Below are 13,020 nucleotides of genomic sequence, written 5' to 3'. Positions count from 1 at the left end.
CCTTTTGGGTCCTTGAAATACCCTCTCCTGAGGTAGTCTATGCCAAGGATGCACGGAGCCTCTGGGCCAGTCACAATGGGGTGCTTTTGCCACTCATTCCCATTTAGGCTCACTTCGGCCTCCAATACAGTTAGCTGTTGGGATCCCTCTGTCACTCCAGAAATACAGATTGGTTCTGCTCCTATATAGCTTGATAGCATTAGGGTACACTGTGCACTGGTGTCTACAAGAGCCTTATACTCCCGTGGGTCTGTTGTGCCAGGCCATCGAATCCATACAGTCCAGTAAACCCGGTTGTCCCTTTCCTCCACCTGGCTGGAGGCAGGCCCCCCCCTAGTCCTGGTCATAATATTCATTACCCATTTCTTGTATATACAAGTCAGGAGCTCCTTCATTAAAATCAGGAGTAAGATCAGCCCTTTTACTCTGTCTGGGGAACTGTCCGCTGGAATCCGGAGCAGCAATTGTCCTGGAAGAACCCCCTTTGGTGATTGTTTTTCCTTGCAACTCACATACCCGTGCCTCTAGGGTTGAGATAGGCTTTCCATCCCACTTCCTCATGTCCTCTCCGTGGTCACGCAGGTAAAACCATAGGGTGCCCCATGGTGTGTACCCTCTATATCCTCTCTCTTGAGCAGAGGAACGCTGACTCCTAATAGCTGAGATAGATACTGATCTGTACAGGTGGGGAGTAGGACATATCCTCTTTGAATTGTTGGAACACCCAGGACAGTTTCTCCACACCCGAGACAAGGGAGGAAGAGATACTTTATTTGTATTCCCCAAGTCAGCTTGCTGCTTCATCCACTGTTGGACCCTCTCCGTCTTTCCAAGTCAGTATTGCCAATGAGTTGGCACACGACGATGGTGCGCTCCATACCAACTTCCACCACATGGGTTGTGTGCACCAGACTTCATCTGGATCTTTGGATAACTGCTTGTCATGCAGGTTACCATAAATCACCTCCAGCATGGCTAATTCCCTCAGGTACTGGATACCTTTCTCCATGGTGGTCCATTTCCCAGGGCGATATATAACATCTTCCTTGAAGGTATACCTTTCCTTCACGCCTGACAGTAGTCGCCTCCAGAGGCTGAGGGCTGGTGCCCCTTTTCCAATTGCTTTGTCAATGCCCCCTTCCCTAGAAAGGGATCCCAGCTGCTTGGCTTCCTTACCCTCTAATTCCAAGCTACTGGCCCCGTTATCCCAGCATCGGAGCAGCCAGGTGACGATGTACTCGCCTGGATGACGGCTGAAATCTTGTCACATATCTCGCAGCTCACTCAGGGATAGAGATCGGGTGGTTTCCATCTCATTTACGAGTTCTTCCTCTTCCTCCTCCTTTTCTCATGATACCCCTGCTTTTTCATCATCCCTTTCTAAACAAGCTGACTTTCGCTTCCAAGATTTCTTCTTGTGTATAGGGGCGACTGATACCGGCATGGGTTTGTTCCCTGTTTCAGCCACAGTGCCTGTCGCTGGGGTTGGAGTAGCCACAGTGCCTGTCGTTTTGTAGTCAGATCCAGAGACCTTCTCTTCCCCTTGAGGGTACTGAATAGTGTTGAACAGGGCTCAGTAGTCATGGGCCAGGCCCCAGCACATTGCAGTGATTTTTATCTCCTTAGAATTGCCAGGGTGACGACATACTTTTTCCAAATATTCTACTAATTTTTCAGGATTCTGCACTTGTTCAGGGGTGAAGTTCCAAAACACTGGAGGTGCCCACCATCCTAGGCATTTGCCCATGCTATCCCACACACCCTGCCACTCATAACTATCCAGCCTTGGGGCAGATCTCTGCATGATATTCTTAAATTGCTTACTAATCTTAGACAAAACCAAAACAATATTCCCAAGCAATACCAATAGATGTATCTTAACTACCCAAGGATGTTCAAGATACTGAAAAGTTATTGTAACAAAGGAGGAAACATTGTAGAAGGCGGCGGTGAACGTGCCATTCTGTATTTCCTCCATAAAAAACCTCTCAGAGGAAGAGGTATAATTGCTAATTGTATCCATGAGGTAGTACCTGATGTACAGAGCAGATCATCCTGAGTGCTATCACAGGGCATGTAGAGAATAACCGAGGGATCAAGCCCAGCCAGCATGGGTTCAGGAAAGGCAGGTCCTGCTTGACCAACCTGATCTCCTTCTATGATAAGGTGACCCGCCTAGTGGATGAGGGGAAGTCTGTGGATGTTGTCTATCTAGACTTCAGTAAAGCCTTTGACACGGTTTCCCACGGCATTCTCCTGGAGAAACGGGCTGCTCATGGCTTGGACGGGTGTACTCTTCGCTGGGTAAAGAACTGGCTGGACGGCCGGGCCCAGAGAGTGGTGGTGAATGGAGTTTACTCCGGTTGGCGGCCGGTCACAAGCGGTGTTCCCCAGGGCTCGGTGTTGGGGCCAGTTCTGTTTAACATCTTTATCAATGATCTGGACGAAGGGATCGAGTGCATTCTCAGTAAGTTTGCAGACGACACCAAGTTGTGTGGGAATGTTGATCTGCTTGAGGGTAGGCAGGCTCTACAGAGGGACCTGGACAGGCTGGATCGATGGGCTGGGGTCAACTGTATGAGGTTTAACAAGGCCAAGTGCAAGGTCCTGCACTTGGGCCACAGCAACCCCATGCAACGCTACAGGCTTGGGGAAGAGTGGCTGGAAAGCTGCCTGGCAGAGAAGGACCTGGGGGTGTTGGTTGACAGCCGCCTGAATATGAGCCAGCAGTGTGCCCAGGCGGCCAAGAAGGCCAATGGCATCCTGGCCTGTATCAAAAATAGCGTGGCCAGCAGGACTAGGGAAGTGATTGTGCCCCTGTACTCGGCACTGGTGAGGCCGCACCTCGAATACTGTGTTCAGTTTTGGGCCCCCCACTACAAGAGGGATATTGAGGTACTGGAGCGCGTACAGAGAAGGGCAACGAAGCTGGTGAAGGGTCTGGAGCAGAAGTCTTATAAGGAGCGGCTGAGGGAGCTGGGACTGTTTAGCCTGGAGAAAAGGAGGCTGAGGGGAGACCTCATCGCTCTCTACAACTACCTGAAAGGAGGTTGTAGAGAGGTGGGGGTCGGTCTCTTCTCCCAGGTAACAAGTGATAGGACAAGAGGAAATGGCCTCAAGTTGCGCCAGGGGAGGTTTAGACTGGATATTAGGAAATTTTTCTTCACCGAGAGGGTTATCAAGCATTGGAACAGACTGCCCAGGGAAGTGGTTGAGTCGCCATCCCTGGAGGTATTTAAAGGACGTTTGGATGAGGTACTTAGAGACATGGTGTAGTGGTGGTTTTTGGCAGTGTTAGGTTTATGGTTGGACTCGATGATCTTAAAGGTCTTTTCCAACCTATATGATTCTGTGATTCTGTGATTCTGTACAGTAATGGCTTCAGTACAAAGCTCAAATACCAGATTAAGCTCCAGGACAGTGTTTTAATAACATATCTCACAGGCAAAACATCACTAATCACTGCAGAGCACAGAAAACTGCAAAAACCAACACCAATCTTTAACATGTACAGCAAAAAAATGAGCATGGTGCAGATCAGGTAAACCAATATCGAGAACAGATGAATCAATATTGTGGCCCACAACTGTTAACAGTATTCCTTAATACGCTCTGGTTAATCTGTTATTATCTCAAACCCTTTGAGCCCCACATTGGGCGCCAAAAAGGACTGTTGTGGTTTAGCCCCAATCGGCAATTAAGTACTACACAGCTACTTGCTCACCCTCCCCCCCGGTGGGATGGGGGAGAGAATCGGAAGAGCAAAAGAAAGAAAACCTGTGGGTTGAGATAAGAACAGTTTAATAATTGGAACAAAATAATTGTAATAGCAATAGCAATAGTAATAATAATAATAATAATAATAATAATAATAATAATAATAATAATAATAATAATGTAATGAAAAGGAAAACAACGAGAGAGAGAGAGGAACAAAACCCAGGAAATAAACAAGGAATGCAACCGCTCACCACCCGCCGACCAATGCCTAGCCAATCCGTGAGCAGCGATCGCTCCCCCCCCCGGCCAACTTTCCCTGGTTTATATACCGAGCATGATGTCATATGGTATGGAATAGCCCTTTGGCCAGTTTGGATCAACTATCTTGGCTGTGCCCCCTCCCAGCTCCCTCTGCGCCCCGCAGAGCATGGGAAGCTGAAAAGTCCTTGACTAGTGTAAAGATTACTTAGCAACAACTAAAACATCAGTGTGTTAACAACATTATTCTCATCCTAAATCCAAAACACAGCACTGTATTAGCTACTGGGAAGAAAATTAACTCTATCCCAGCTGAAACCAGGACAGTTGTTAAAGAGCTTTTCCATGGAGCAGCTTTGTTTTATGTGTTACATTTATTCAAATACTTGTTCACACAGTAGCTTTGCCTATTTGCCTTCAGGTAATGCTGATGCAGTAACTTGAGCTGCTTTTGAAAACTTACATTTTAACTAAAACTATGGCATAGCCTGGTTGGAGCTCTTATTTCTCTTTCTGGATATGAGAATATGCTCTCAAATATTAGTTTGTCAATGACTATCATTAGAAGAACATTGTGGGTTACATTCTGAAATAAGAAAAGTTACATCAGGGATTAATTGGACCCTGCTTTGTCTTCTTCGAATGCAAATGATGTCTTTTCTGTTGCTTTTTTGCATAATAAAACAACTGATATTCTCTCTTGGCAGCACTCCTTAGGTGGGCAGCCATTTTTTTGTTCTACACCCCTGCCAGGCTAATGAATTCATGTACTGACCAGTTCACAAATAGCTGAGAAACACTAACATATGATGCATGTAAAATAAATCAGCTGGAAAATAGACACGGTCAAGACAACTTCCTTGGTCCAGATAGAATAAAATTCTGGATTGCCACTTAAAAGTTGAAAATTAAAATAAACTTTATGTAGATAAAGTGATGGAATAACCTCATTTGAAATTACTTTATGACTGTCAAGTGTATCTGCAATTCAGAAAAGGTTGGGACAATATGTTTATGGAGGTTTTTGGTGTTTTGTTTTTTTTCTAGACACACAAATTACATTACGTCATGGCTAAGTATTGTAGGCCCAGTTGTGTGTTGAAATCTACCCCGAGTTATCCAAAACTAGCACTTGAGCAGAATACAAATGCTGGATTAATCAAAAGGTAAGAGAGAATTAAATCACCTTTTTTCCTCTCCTCCCCCCTGGTCCTGCAAAATTGAAGAAGGTCAAATGGATAACTGGCAACACATTATCTTTTTCTTTGGAGCTCTTGGCTCAGTTCATTTAGGACTCTCCTTTTGACAATTTGCTTACAGGACTGCCTTATTGCCTTTTTTACTTTGCACTGAAAGTTTGCAGAGAGAGAGCTGATTGGCACACTGCCAACACCCTTCCTGACTGTCAGGAAATCCCTGAGATACCGGGGTCTGCTTCAGCTATGTCAGAGCTGGTAGTCCCTCCTGCACATGGCTTGTGGTGTGATCTAGTATAACTCCACTGCAGTAATTTTAATTTAATCCCTTCTCCTTTTTCTGTTAAGTGTCTCCAGATCTCTGAGCTGAAGGACAGATGATGGTTAGCTGTAGTAAAGCTACTGCAGACTTTCCTAGGACTGAAATCAAAAACAGACTAAAGAAATCCTTCCTGATTGGTAAGCAATACAATGTGTAAAGATGACTGTTCGAGGCTCTTTTGCTGACAAGAGCTTGCCTGATTGCAGCTGAAGACCTAAGAGTTGGCTGCAGTTGTGACAATGACTCTCAAGTGCCACCAAGACATGAACTCCCTTGTGATAGCATTGACTACTTGAAGTCACTCATTTCCTACCTATGTTTCATTATGGTTGCGGCCTTAATAAGACTGTATCCTGTGGGAGGGACCCCACACTGGAGCAGGGGAAAAGTATGAGGAGGAAGGAGGGGCAGAGACAAAGTGTTATGAACTGACCACAACCCCCATTCCCCATCCCCCTGCACCAGTTGCGGGGGGGTGGAGGAGGTAGAAGAGTCGGGAATGAAGGAGTAAAGTTGAACCCGGGAAGAAGGTGGGGGGAAGGTGTTTTTAGTTTTGTCTTTATTTCTCACTATCCTACTCTTTCTTTAATTGGCAATAAATTAAATTAATCTTCCTCAAGTCAAGTCTGTGACAGTAATTGGTAAGCGATCTCCCTGTCCTTATCTCAACCCACAAGCTTTTCCATCTTCTTTTCTCCCTCTATCCTGTTGAGGAGGAGGAATGAGAGAGCTGCTTGGTGATCACCTAGCAGCCATCCAAGGTTAACCCACCACAGGGCTGAGACTAATTTGCCTAGGGACCATCTTCTCTACCACACCGTCTGACACATGGAGCCTCCTGTGTCTTCCACACATGGATGTACATTGTGACTTCAGTGGTGGATTCTGGCAAAGCTTCTTTAAGCTGTGTGTAGAAAGTCCTTAAACATTTCATTAATACATTTAAAGTTCTTTAATTTTTCTTTCTCAGTATTAGCTGTATCTTCAGATATACCAACATTTTAATAATGTAGTCATTAGCTCAGTGACTTCACTAAAGCATTCCATTGCTCTCATTCCATTCTAAAATAATGTTGAGAATAGACAAATAACTGAAAAATACATGCACAATAAAAAACTGGAGCAAACTAATCCTGTCGTATAGCTGCAATCATCCCCCCTTTGCTGGTGTGAGCCGCTGAATGGGCCACATGAGCAAGGGCAGGTAGGGGAGACCTTATCGCTCTCTACAACTACCTGAAAGGAGGTTGTAGCAAGGTGGGTGTTGGTCTCTTCTCCCAAGTAACAAGTGATGGGACAAGAGGAAATGGCCTCAAGTTGCACCAGGGGAGGTTTAGATTGGATATTAGGAAAAAATATCTTCACCAAAAGGGTTGTCAAGCATTGGAACAGGCTGCCCAGGGAAGTGGTTGAGTCACCATCCCTGGAGGTATTTAAAAGATGTGTAGATGTGGCACTTAGGGACATGGTTTAGTGGTGGACTTGGTAGTGTTAGGTTAACGGTTGGACTCGATGATCTTAAGGGTCTTTTCCAACCTAAATGATTCTATGATTCTATATGTTATTCTTCTTGCTGTACTCCCAAAGCCATTTTACCTGCAGTTAGCAGGGAGCTGTAGATCACTCCAGCCAGGTTCACTGCAAGGTATTTCCTACCTCTTGGGTAGTTGTAGTACAATTAGCATGAAGTGATCAAGTGAACTATAGTCTGAAACAGGGGTGGGAGAGAAGTTTTTCAAGCAATAGGAGAGTCTCTCTATCTCTTCTTTAGTATCTTCTCAGGAATATCTCCTAGGGAGAAATCCCTGGGCACATCACAGGAGTTTGAGTGAAAAGAGCTAAAATCCCCAAAGACAAAAAGAAATGCTGTAAATATCTTGGTTGCTCAATGTTTCCTTTTAGTCTCCCTTTCGCAGATAATTTGGCCTAGCTTGCCAGTATTGTTGGCCTTAAGTAAGGAAGCTTAGATAGTAGAATTGCTAACGAGCTTTCTTTATTTGACCTAATCATTAGAGTAAGAATGCTTTGCCTGTGTTAAATCCTTGGTTAGCTGAGATAGTTGCAATGAAGATAGATAAAAAGGAATTCTTCAGGCCCTGTGTCCCTGGAAAGGGCTGATAAGGAGAAACTACACAAGAACCACCTGATTTTGGATATGCAAGGAAGGTATGAGTAAGACAAAGATGGACTGAGCATGCGTAAAGACAAAGTTCAGTCAGCGGTCAGAGTGATGAAGACTACTGACTTCCTCCAACGACCACCAGAGGATCCCTAACGACCACCTAAGGACTTAAGTACGCATGCGTCAGGGACATTTACATATATTAATGAGTTCCAAGAAATCTCATGTTTATATAAATTAATCTTATGAATATGTATATTTTGCAACATATAACCTCTGTGATCTTGCTTGTTTGTGGGAGCACTTGTGGCGGAGCGATCCCCAGTGCTGCCCAGCGCTGCAATAAAGAATACCTGCTTAATAGTCATCCCGACTATTGAGTTCTGATTTCGGCTTTTCACGGCAACATGAGCAACCCCACCTCCCCAGAAATTTTAGGGGGTGTCTCTGTTTCAGTTGATTGACCCCGCCTTCTTCATTCTTAAATACCTAATATCAGTTGGTTGTGGCTGAGTAGTTAATTTAGAGCATATTCAGTCTGAACCGAAACATTTAAAGCAAAGTTCCTACTTTGGTGAATGAGCCTGGTATCTCTGGCTCCCCCGTGGAAGGAGGATCTGAATGTTATCTCAGCCCCTTCCCCCGCACTGAACCCCCTTCACTGTGGCCGCCTTTAGCCCTTACATTTAATGGGGGGGGGGTGTCCTGCAGGATGGCACAAAACTGTCACCTGACCCGTCCCTGTGCCCGAATTGTTGTTGTTCTTAAAGCCAGGATCTTTTAAGGACCCCTAGAAGGGTTCCAGCTCCTTAGGGGAGGAAAAAATCATGTATCTCCTTGGATCAGGGACTTATCTGAGCATCCTTGTGTCACCTTAAACCATATATATATATGTGTATATATTTTGGAATAAGATAGAAATAGTATAGGACTTATTAGTAGCTAAGAAGGGATCACAGTTAGGAGTAGAAACTAGCATATGAGAATATGAGAATTGTAGAATCTTCAAGGTAATAGATAATGTCCAGGCCAGATAAGAGGGTACGGGCACTGCATATTTTACTAACAAGCATATGTTTCTTCTCAAAGAATGTGAAGCTGTAACCCTTCAAAGACCAATAACAGGAACATCCTCTTACCGGGAGAGCCGTAAAGATAAAGGGGCACCACAACAACCATGAAAGCAACAGGAATCACAGTAACTAGGGGAAAGGTAAAGGCGGCAGGGGGAGATTGCGACCACTGACCCAACTGAGGAACGAAAGGACTACCCCCACACACACACTCCTTGTGAGCATGTGTAGTGAATTAAAATCACACTGTAGCTTTAAATCGAAGCGGAGAAAATACGGACCAATGGAAGAAGAGGATGCTTAGTCAGTCTAATGATTATGTATTAGATAGGCGTGGTGTGTTAACTTTAATGTATAAATATTGAGGAGAATTACAATAGGTGTGCTCGATTTGTGGAAATATTCCACCTTGCACCCTGCGCAGAATAAAACAATGTCTCCTCTCTAAACATACTTTGTGTGTTTCGGGAGTTATTTTATAAAACAGGCAACACTTGGACACAAGGACCTCTTATGCCACTAAAAATTGGACTGGCTGACCCTGGGTTGTCCTGTCCAGCCACCTCTTGTTTACAAGCAGGATTTGTCTTACAAGGGATTTACGTTTCCACTAGGTATATTATTTGCAGAGTCACGTGATGTTTGTTCCCCTATAATTCATCGATTTCCTCTGCACTACTCAGGGCTGCTACTCGGCTCCATCAGGTTTAAATCTCTGTAAGATGAGGCTCTTCCTTTGCAACTGTGCATTTCTCTTTTCTACCCGATTCTTCACAAATTTGGAAATTCAATTTGTAGAGAGCTCAGCCTTAGCCTGATTCTCTCAGGTTTCCTCCTGCTTTATAGCCAATATCATTATCGATTTGATAGGTGGAAGTGATCTGTTACTTAGTCTTGTACATACTTTGGTAAGCCTCTCTTTTCATCCCCCAAACTACAAATCACTAGTCACTAGGCCTGCAGTTTGAGCCATTTACACCTCCTATTGTCCTTCTAATGTTCTGTAAACATCTTTTCAATCCAATTGTTCCAATTAACCCAAGGATTTAGAAGCACAGGTCCCGTTTGGGTACCTGCATAAAGCTCTAGAAGGTTGGTTGCAAATTTAACACTGTAGGCACATTAGCAAAGGATCAGTCCCGCCCCCCCCCCCCCCCCCCCAAGAGTTATGTATGTGTAATCTCGGGAGTACTCACAACTCGACCAGATCCTGCTGGCTACGAAACTGTTAAGGGTTGTTAGGAGCGCAGCTGCCTACTCCAGCAGCCATGGCCAGAAATCTCCTGCCCGGCTGCTGGATCCCAGCCCAGGGAATCCGGGGTCTCTGTCCAGGCTGAGGGACTCAGCTGTTGCTTTCCCGGTTGCAGGCTCAACCAGCAGTGAAGTTGAGCACGTATCTGAGAGACGCACACAGGACGTATACAGGACATTGATACAGCCAGTCACACAGACTGCCACAGACAAGGTGCTATTGTCAACAGCACCCATGTATTAGGATTCACATAAAACATAAACACAGAGAGCTAAGTCACCTTCCTCCTCTTCAGCTGGTAGGGATATAAATTCACTAGTGAAAGCACGCACACACTGCTCTCTAGATTCACAAGCACATGCACATTCGCAGATTCCCCGAGTAACAGCATGGACACTTCCATCCTCTCGCTACCCCTGCCCAAATCCTGGGCCCTCTTTTCTGCAACATTACAGGGGTAGGAGGAGCATTAATGGGGGTAGAAGGGGATTTCAGGGGAGAGGCTTGAACAAATTCCCAGTTTGGACAGGAACCTTGAGATAGTTTCCCTTTTAGAGGGGGAAGTTTCCATTGCCAGACATAATTATTCCAAACATACCAATAATGCATTTGCCCTGGGAATTGTTCATCCAATTCGAGCTGCAAAAAATGCAGCCTATCAAAATCAAAACTGCCCACCTCAGGCCACCGTTGGTTTGCAATTCCCAGCGGGATGGGGGAGAGAATTGGAAGGGTAAAAGTGAGAAAACTCATGGTTTGAGAGAAAGACAGCTTAATAGGTAAAGCAAAAGCTGTGCACGTAAGCAAAGCAAAACAAGGAATTCATTCACTACTTCCCATCGGCAGGCAGGTGTTCAGCCATCTCCAGGAAAGCAGGGCTCCATCATGTGTGACGGTTACTTGGGAAGACAAATGCCATAACTCTGAAGGTCAGCCCCCCACCCCCAGCCTACTTGCTGGTGGGGCAGTGTGAGAAGCAGGGTGAGATGCCTTGATGCTGTGCAAGCATTGCTCATCAGTAACTAAAACATCAGTGTGTTATCAACACTGTTTTCATTACAAATCCAGAACATAGCACTATACAAGCTACTAAGAAGAAAATTAACTCTATCCTAGCCAAAACCAGTACACAGATGGGTCCAGTAGCCAGGCTGAGTCGGCGGCTCTGGGCTCGTCATGGACATTATCACTTCCTGAAATACAAAATCGCTTCTAGGACAGCCTGAAGGGGTGGTCTGTGGATCGAACATTGAGATTTGGGCCCCGGTGTCCACAACAACGGTGACCGAGTGCCAGTCATTCATGACAACTTCTAATTGGAGCTAGGACATGTGGTAAGCAAAAAGGGTATGCCAGAAAACAGGGCTAGGAGGCAGATCTCCATCTGGCAGTGGACACCTGCCCACCAGTTGTCTGGCAGCACCTTGGGAGGGGGATGCTAAGGGGTTAACACTGGCGTGCCAGGAGGCACTGCAAGACTCCGGGTGGGGGGCCACCTGCCGATGGCCATTCAAAAGCTGTAACAAAACATTATTCAGCAATTTATTAATTTGTTGGGAGGGGTAAACCCAGTTTCCAGAAGGAGCTGCCTGAGGTGGTCCCTCTCTGTCTGGCTGGTGGAGGTGCCCTGTCCTCTGATCAGGTGAGGATTCCTCTGTATCTGACTGCTGGACACAGAAGCCATTGCCACGGCACCCACCCCTGCAGCCAGGGTGTGCAGAGCTCCTGCGCCCATGGTCCCCTTCACTGAGGTAAGTTAGAGCTGCCCCAGTGCACCAGAGACTCCCGAGCCACTCCACCCAGCCTTCCCCTGTAGGGTTGGGAAGGGGGTCAGGGTCTGGTCCGTGGCCAAAAATGTTCCTGTCCCAATTATCATCCTTATCGTCCTGGTAGATAGTGGCCCTAACTTGGGCCATTGTACTGGGACAATCTTTCCAGGCCTCAAGGGCCTGCTGAGCCAAGGAGGCTAACTTATGCTCATCCCTCTTGGCCCCTTCCTTAGCTTCTCCCACCTGTTTGAGGGCACCATGCAGCCCGGTAACTTCAGTCCAGGCAATGTTGAGGGCACAACTCAGGAGGCCGATTAAGGCTCCCTTGCCCTCTCCTTGTTTGCAATGACTAGCCTTACGCTACAGTTCAAATTCATCCCTCAGTAGCCTGGGGATCTGTTCAATTATCTTGGACCCACTCCTCCTCCCGTTGGGGGGAGCTCCAAACTTGCTCCTTTCCTGAAGTCTCCAGTAGTTGTCGGAAAGACTCTTATCCTGTTTGTGATGCCAGTAATGTGGTCCAAACACTAATGGAGTCTGACAACATGTTCTAAAACAAAGCTTTATTGAGTCAGTAGGAAAGATGAGCAACAACGCGCCCATACGGTGACTCGCCGATAGCAAACACAGGATCATAAGCGATGCCATGGCTCCAGTGGACTGCCAGGGACACTTGGTGTCCAGGTCATCTGGTAGCAACAGCCAACCGTGCAAATGCCTTTTGAATGCGGGTGAGAGTCGCACCGCCCCTTGGCTCCACCAATGGCAGAGTGATTTGAGAGAATCGTACCTTACATGGATAATGTGAGCGGCAACCTGCCTGTGCTGCTGCCGATGTCAGTCAGGGGGCAGGGTGTTGGCAGTCTGTCTACCCTGCTGATATTGGTAATGGGGCAGGGTGTTAATCCATTATGTGGATCTAGTTTGGATCTTAAAACCCGTGTTGAAAACTGATGTAGTCTCTGTGCAGGTGGCACAACTGACATTTGTTATAATAATCGAATTTTTTCTGGGAAAAGACACCCCCCACCCCCATATGGAGTTAAACTAAGTGTCTCTAGTTTCATCCAAGTGGTGTTTTAAAAGTGTAGGGAAAGGCATCTTCAGAATCAAAGAGGGTTGAGAGAGGAGTTGTTAAGATTCTTGAGCTTTCAGTAAACAATTAAGTTGAACTGTTACATTTAGAAATTAATGCTGTATTTGAGGCAGGCATCATGCTGAGATGTCTATGGTTGCTCTTTCCCTTTGGATGCTTACATGCAGACCTTTAGCTTCACACATCATTTGTGACTTCATTCATGAACAGAG

Source organism: Mycteria americana (assembly GCF_035582795.1).
Source record: "Mycteria americana isolate JAX WOST 10 ecotype Jacksonville Zoo and Gardens chromosome Z unlocalized genomic scaffold, USCA_MyAme_1.0 Scaffold_18, whole genome shotgun sequence".
Classification (NCBI taxonomy): Eukaryota; Metazoa; Chordata; class Aves; order Ciconiiformes; family Ciconiidae; genus Mycteria; species Mycteria americana.
Note: the sequence above shows the minus strand (reverse complement) of the source record.